The sequence below is a fragment of the Ictidomys tridecemlineatus genome, chromosome 1 (assembly GCF_052094955.1).
Source record: "Ictidomys tridecemlineatus isolate mIctTri1 chromosome 1, mIctTri1.hap1, whole genome shotgun sequence".
Lineage (NCBI taxonomy): Eukaryota > Metazoa > Chordata > Mammalia > Rodentia > Sciuridae > Ictidomys > Ictidomys tridecemlineatus.
In genome coordinates this window covers 97,711,883-97,717,882 of record NC_135477.1, presented here as the reverse complement: position 1 = coordinate 97,717,882, position 6,000 = coordinate 97,711,883, and the positions used below count along the sequence as shown (strand labels likewise).

Below are 6,000 nucleotides of genomic sequence, written 5' to 3'. Positions count from 1 at the left end.
TTGATTCTTGCAATCTGCAAAATTTTTTTATTCCATTTTTCTTTGTCATCTTCAAATAATTTCACCAATGTCTTTTTTTCTTCTGGTTCTGGTGATTTAACCCAGCCTTTTATATTTTTTTATTTTGAGATAGGGTCTCTCCAAGTTGCTCAAATTGGCCTTGAACTTGAAATCCTCCTGTCTCAGTCTCCTGAATTATTACACATAGTCATGTGCAGCCATGCCCAGTTCACTAATTTCCATAATTTTAATCATATATATATATTAGCTATAATAAATGAAATTGCTTTTTTGATTTCTACTTGAGATAATTGGCTACTGGTATATAGCAACACTATTGATTTTTATATGTTGATTTTGAGTAAATGTGGCAAAAGTGGACATCCTTGTTTTGTTCCAGATCTTAGAACTTTCAGTTTCTCTCTATTCTGTATATAAACTGTTATCTTATTATATATGACATTTATTATGTTGAAGTATGTTCCTTTTATACCTAATTTGCTCAGAGTTTTATCATGATGGATGTTGAATTTCATCAAATTCATCTTCTGCATCTATTAAGATGATCATATTAGTTTTCTCCTTCATTCTGTTGATATGTTGCACCACCTTTATTGGCTTGCTAATGTTGAATAATTATTACATCCCTGGGATGAGTACCACTTGATCATGGTAAATAACATTATAATGTGCTGTTGGATTCAGTTTGCTAGCATTTTATTGAGGATTTTTGCATCTATGCTCATCAAGGACATTGGCCTGAAGTTTTATTTTTTTGTTGTGTTCTTATCTGATTTGGGTAGCAAGGTAACACAGGTCTCACAGAATTAGTTTGAAAGAATTCTTTCCACTTCAATGTTTTGTGTACTTTAAGAATTAATATTAGTTTTTCTGTAAGTGCTTTTTTAGAATTCAGTAGTGAAGCCATCTGGTCCTGGGTTTGTCTTTGATAGGAGACTTTTTATTACTGACTTGAACTCATTATTGGTCTGTCCATTTTTATTATTTTAAAAAATTAATGAACATACATATTCTTTTAAAAAAAATAAAGATGGTTCCAGCAAGGCTCAGCAAAATAATTATATAACCAGAGTTTAGCAAATTTTTATAACTTTAATAAACAGACAGTAGACAAACATTAGAGTTTGTAGCTCTCACTTTCAGACCTCTCTCTACTTTTTCAGTCACTTCCAGGTGACATCTCTATAAACTATTTGCATAGGCCTACTTTTTATTGTTTAGATATGAAGTGTCCCCCAAAAGCTCATGTGTAAAACAATGAAAGAATGTTAAGAGGTGAAATGATTAGATTATAAGAGACTTAACTTTAATCAGTGTGTTAATCCCCTGAATGGCATTAACTGGATGGCAACCCTAGGCAGTTATTGTGTGGCTAAAGGAAGTAGGTTTCTAGGGGGGTGCTTTTAGGGTATATATTTTGTCCCTGGAGACCGGATAATCTCTCTCTGCTTCCACGCTGCCACATCTTGAGCTGCTGTCTTCTGCCAAACACTTTCACCATGATGCTCTGCCACACTTTGAGCCCCAAGTAATGGTGACTGTCATCTATGAACTGAGACCTCTGAAACTGTGAGCCCACAAATAAACTTTTCCTCCTTTAATGAGGAAAAGTTTTCAGCTCTTTTGGTCATAGCAGCAAAAAAGCTGACTAAACATTACTTCTCATCAAGTTGACTACTTATTATCATTCAAGTATTAGTTGTAGCAGTTCAGCATGTTATCCCTACAACATGTATTTCCATTGAATACTATCATCTCTTAAGACCTCAAAGAATGGATATTAGAAATTCAGATAGTTAATAAACAATGAGAACAATATTTAGTTCCCAAAGGGCTTCAAATTTGTGTTCAGGCATGGTTACCTAGTCAGTAGACCAGCATCAGTTCCAAAAGTAGATGTTGCTAGATTTTTTTAGATGATGCTTCAACAGAAATGAATGGTAGCCTTTGTTAGAGTGGCTCAATTACAATTATATAACTGCTAAATTATAATAAATTCCACTCAGGGAATGGCTCCGTTCCTTTTCCAAAGCAATATTTTCATAATGCAATTTCCTGGAAATGGGGGAAAAATGGTGGAAAGTGTGCCTTCCCTCATGAACATACACATCTTACTAATTAAGCCATGTGTTCTAATTTTATCTAAGCAAGCAGGAATGCACATAAAAGTGCCTAAATTTTAACATAAAATCTTGATCTAAAACATCAGCATGGAATAGAAGAGTAAATTATCACTAAGTGGAAGGTGGTAACATTAGTAGTTCAAAATTCATAGTCAGCAAAACAATGTTTACACAAACTAAGGCCCTAGGCATACCCTTCACTTGAGTGGCAGAATAGTGTGGAGCCATGCACCACACACTGAAGAACTTTGTCTGTACACAGTTGTGACAACCAGTGAGGCAAGTAGCGAGAGTCACAACATAGCATTTTTAAAAGGGAGAATCATTCTTTGTGCCCATTGTAGTTCACAGCCTAACAGCAATACTGCTTTAAAAATGCTGCAGTTTCTGTGGCAATCTCTACTGGTCCTTTGAACTTCTTTAGCCCTTATCACTCTGGGAATTTCACTGGAGATTTCCAAGGAGCCAGCTACAAAACTCAGAGTCGTTCAAAGTTGTCACCACAGATTTCCATAGGTTATCCAGAAATTGTCAATCATGGAAGAAAGTAATGGAGAGAAACAGCTGTACCCTGAGACCAGACCGAGCTGGTGGTCTGGCAGGACAAGTAGACAGGTACTGGGGACATCTAGGCAACAGATACAATAAGAAGTCAGGTGGCAAGTGAACACAGCGGGGAGCTTCATGAAGAACTAGAGAGCTCCTGGGATCCAGAAACACCTTTTCCATGTGGTGTGGGGTGTGACAGTGATACACCCAGAGCTAAATACATATACTGGTCCTGTGCTCAAGTCTTCATGTGTGTTCACCTCTGAAGGCCACAGTGAGGGTTTGAGACACAGCACAATGTGTATTAATAGAAAAAAGACCGGGAAAATGATCTAGAGAAAAGAGATGGGGGAGACAAAGTAGTTGTTTGTGAGGGTAGCAAAGAAGAAAAGGAATGCCTAATAGGACTAGATCTTAATTCAAAAGTAGGGTAGATTAAGTAGGACTATATTGAAAGGTCCATGAATAATCCAAGCCTTTTTCCTTTAAAAAACAAAATATTGCTTTCTCTGACATTCTGGATTGATGAGCTGATGTTTCTTGCTTCTCTCATTTTCCTCAGTCTAGAAGTCCTGTGAAAATAACAAAAGCCTGTTAGAACTATATGTAAAATAAAAAATGATTAGACTCTGTAAACAAATGAAAGGTTCTTTTCCCTTTTTTTTTTTTTTTGTCTCTTTGTATTTCTAGCTCCTTTTTACTACTTGATTTTTTTAAAATCTTTTTTTTTTTTTTTTAGAGAGAGACAGAAAGAGAAAGAGAGAGAGATGGAGAATTTTTTAATATTTATTTTTTAGTTATCAGTGGACACAACATCTTTGTTTGTATGTGGTGCTGAGGATCAAACCCAGGCCGCACGCATGCCAGGCAAGCACGATACCGCTTGAGCCACATCCCCAGCCCAACTTCTTGATTCTTAACTGTGGTCTCTATGCTTGAAATACTGACTTGTTATAGGATGCATTAGTGTGTCAATCTTCTTGTTCATTTCCTCTTCCAATTTTAGTTCTGAATTAAATGAAGACTTTCAAATGAAAATGGGGGTTTTGATACTTCTTTATGAGTCAAGATGTACCTGAAGTAACTCTTTCTTATGAAGTGTGATGATAAAAGTAGTAGTAGTAGGTCACAATCTGAATTGTCATGAAAGTAAACACATTATTCAAGGTAAACGAACCTTGTAGGGGCTCTTGAATGTCCATGGTATGCATGGAGAGTGTTCCTTTTGTAAATAGATTTCTCAACCTGCCTCATGTGGGATATTCTGATGATACGTGATCGATATTATACAAAGGTATACTTCCTTCAAAAAACAGTTATATAGTTTCTCTCAAAGTCCAAGAAATTGTTTTAAGTATATATGTAATCCCTACACTCAAAAGATTCACAGTCTTACTTGGGTGATAAACTTACCTTCAAGTACTCAACAAGGTGAGAGAGCATGGATAAATGTCAAAACTGGCAAGAAAGTGAGGGAGCTACTGACTTCCTTGTATGGTCAGTGGATATTTCTCTAAGGAGACATCATTTGGGCTCTATCTTCACAGGACAAATACTTGTTTCTAAGGTAAACAAAACCCATAATGCTTTCTTGGAGGAAGAGAGTCCAGCTATAATCAGATTATGGTTAATATTTGGTAATCCATAGCTTGGCGTTGCTATGAAGAAGTGGTGTAAGTGAGTCTGAAAACTAGATGATGCATGAAGTTTTTTTATGTACTACTTTATCCTGTAGATGACAGCAGGCCATTGTAGCTTCTTTGCCACATTTGATAAACTTTTCCAAAGAATTAAAACACAATTTAAAAAGTTAAAAACACAATTTTTAGCTCTGTACCTAATTACCATCTACCTTCACTCTTTTTACAAGTCTTTGTACATTTGACCAATCTCCAGAAATATGGTCATAGCAGAGTGGCCCTAGACCTCTTATGAGAGATTTAGTTACTGATAGCAAGATTCTTCAGTCCACAAGAGGCCACTTATTTTATACCTGATTTTATTTCCAAAATGTGGCTAGTATTTTTCACCATACTCAAATGACATAGAAACCAACCAACCAGTAAAACATTTCCCAACTCTAGAAATATTCAGTAAAAGGGACTTTATCTTGCACATTCCAGGAAAACATAATAAAACTTTCATATAAGAATTTATAGCATGATTGATAGCATCACTTCTGTCTCATGAAATTCTCAGTATCATATGAAAGTTCAAAAACAAATGAGAAGCCTTCACAATCTAGTAAATCTAGTCACCTTGCAAAGTAGAGTTTTATGGCTTTGCAGAAGGATGAGGTGGTGGGAAGTGCAACTGTTTGAACTGGTTCCATGATATCTCTGATATTCCACAGAAGACCATGAAAGACAAATTATCCTCCTGAGCATTATTGGGTCAGAAGGTAAGTTCAAAAAGTTTATTGAAGAATATAATTATTATAAGTATGTGCTCAAAGAAATGAATTTCTTTTTAAACTATATACACAAACAATGGTTTTATTTTCGTCACACTCTTGGCTCTCGCCTTTCAATGACTATAAATGGATTGAACCAAAGCTTCAGAAGGATAGTGACAGTGAGAAGATCTGAGTGCCAAATAGATTATAAACTTCTGTAATTGGAAATAAAATGAATACCAAAAAAAAAAAAAACTAAGACCAGAACTTCACAAAGCTCATAAATGATAAATTAGAATTTTATTTTCAGTCTATGATCTCTTCCAAGTACAAAAAGTCATTATCAATATAACCCTAATGAAAGTTTACAAAACAAAAATTTGTAAACTTTTCTGAAATGAAAATTGGCAGCAAAAATCAGAGCATATCCATGGTTTTCCTGCCTCCGTGCTCTTATCTATTGATACACATTCTGATTTTCTGTATTTACTCTTTTTTTTTTTTGACTGCTCATATTTTTAACCTGTTTCTTCATTTGAACACTGTATGGTAAATTTTTCCTTTCTTCTCCATTTGCTACTTGAAAATAAAGAGCTTGCTGTTGCAAATGTTTCACAAAGATTTTTATACTTCCTAAAATGTATAACTGACAGTAGAAACAAGACAGATGTTAAAGGTTATCACAATTATATTGATTTTCATTTTATTTCCATTAGCAACTTTTTTGTTAACTTATCAAATTATGCATTGTTACCTTGACCCATTTTTTAGATGTCTCAATGGATCTGAAAGGCAGTAATTTGGGACTTAAAATTTGAACTTTCAGTTGCTATATTTTTAGTACAACCTAAAGGTGTTCACAGGAAAATGTGAATCTAGACTAGACAATAAGAGTTGTTTCATAAAAGCACC

At 34.9% G+C, this 6,000-nt stretch overlaps 1 long non-coding RNA gene across 1 annotated transcript in view; it reads right to left on the bottom strand.

Moving 5' to 3' along the window:
* Window positions 1-1,093: 1,093 nt before the first annotated feature.
* Window positions 1,094-6,000, bottom strand: part of LOC120885774 (uncharacterized) — a 48,861-nt gene continuing 43,954 nt past the window's right edge. Inside the window, exon 3 of the long non-coding RNA XR_013437177.1 lies at window positions 1,094-3,265. This is a non-coding gene — a long non-coding RNA (uncharacterized LOC120885774). The remainder of the gene's footprint in view (window positions 3,266-6,000) is intronic.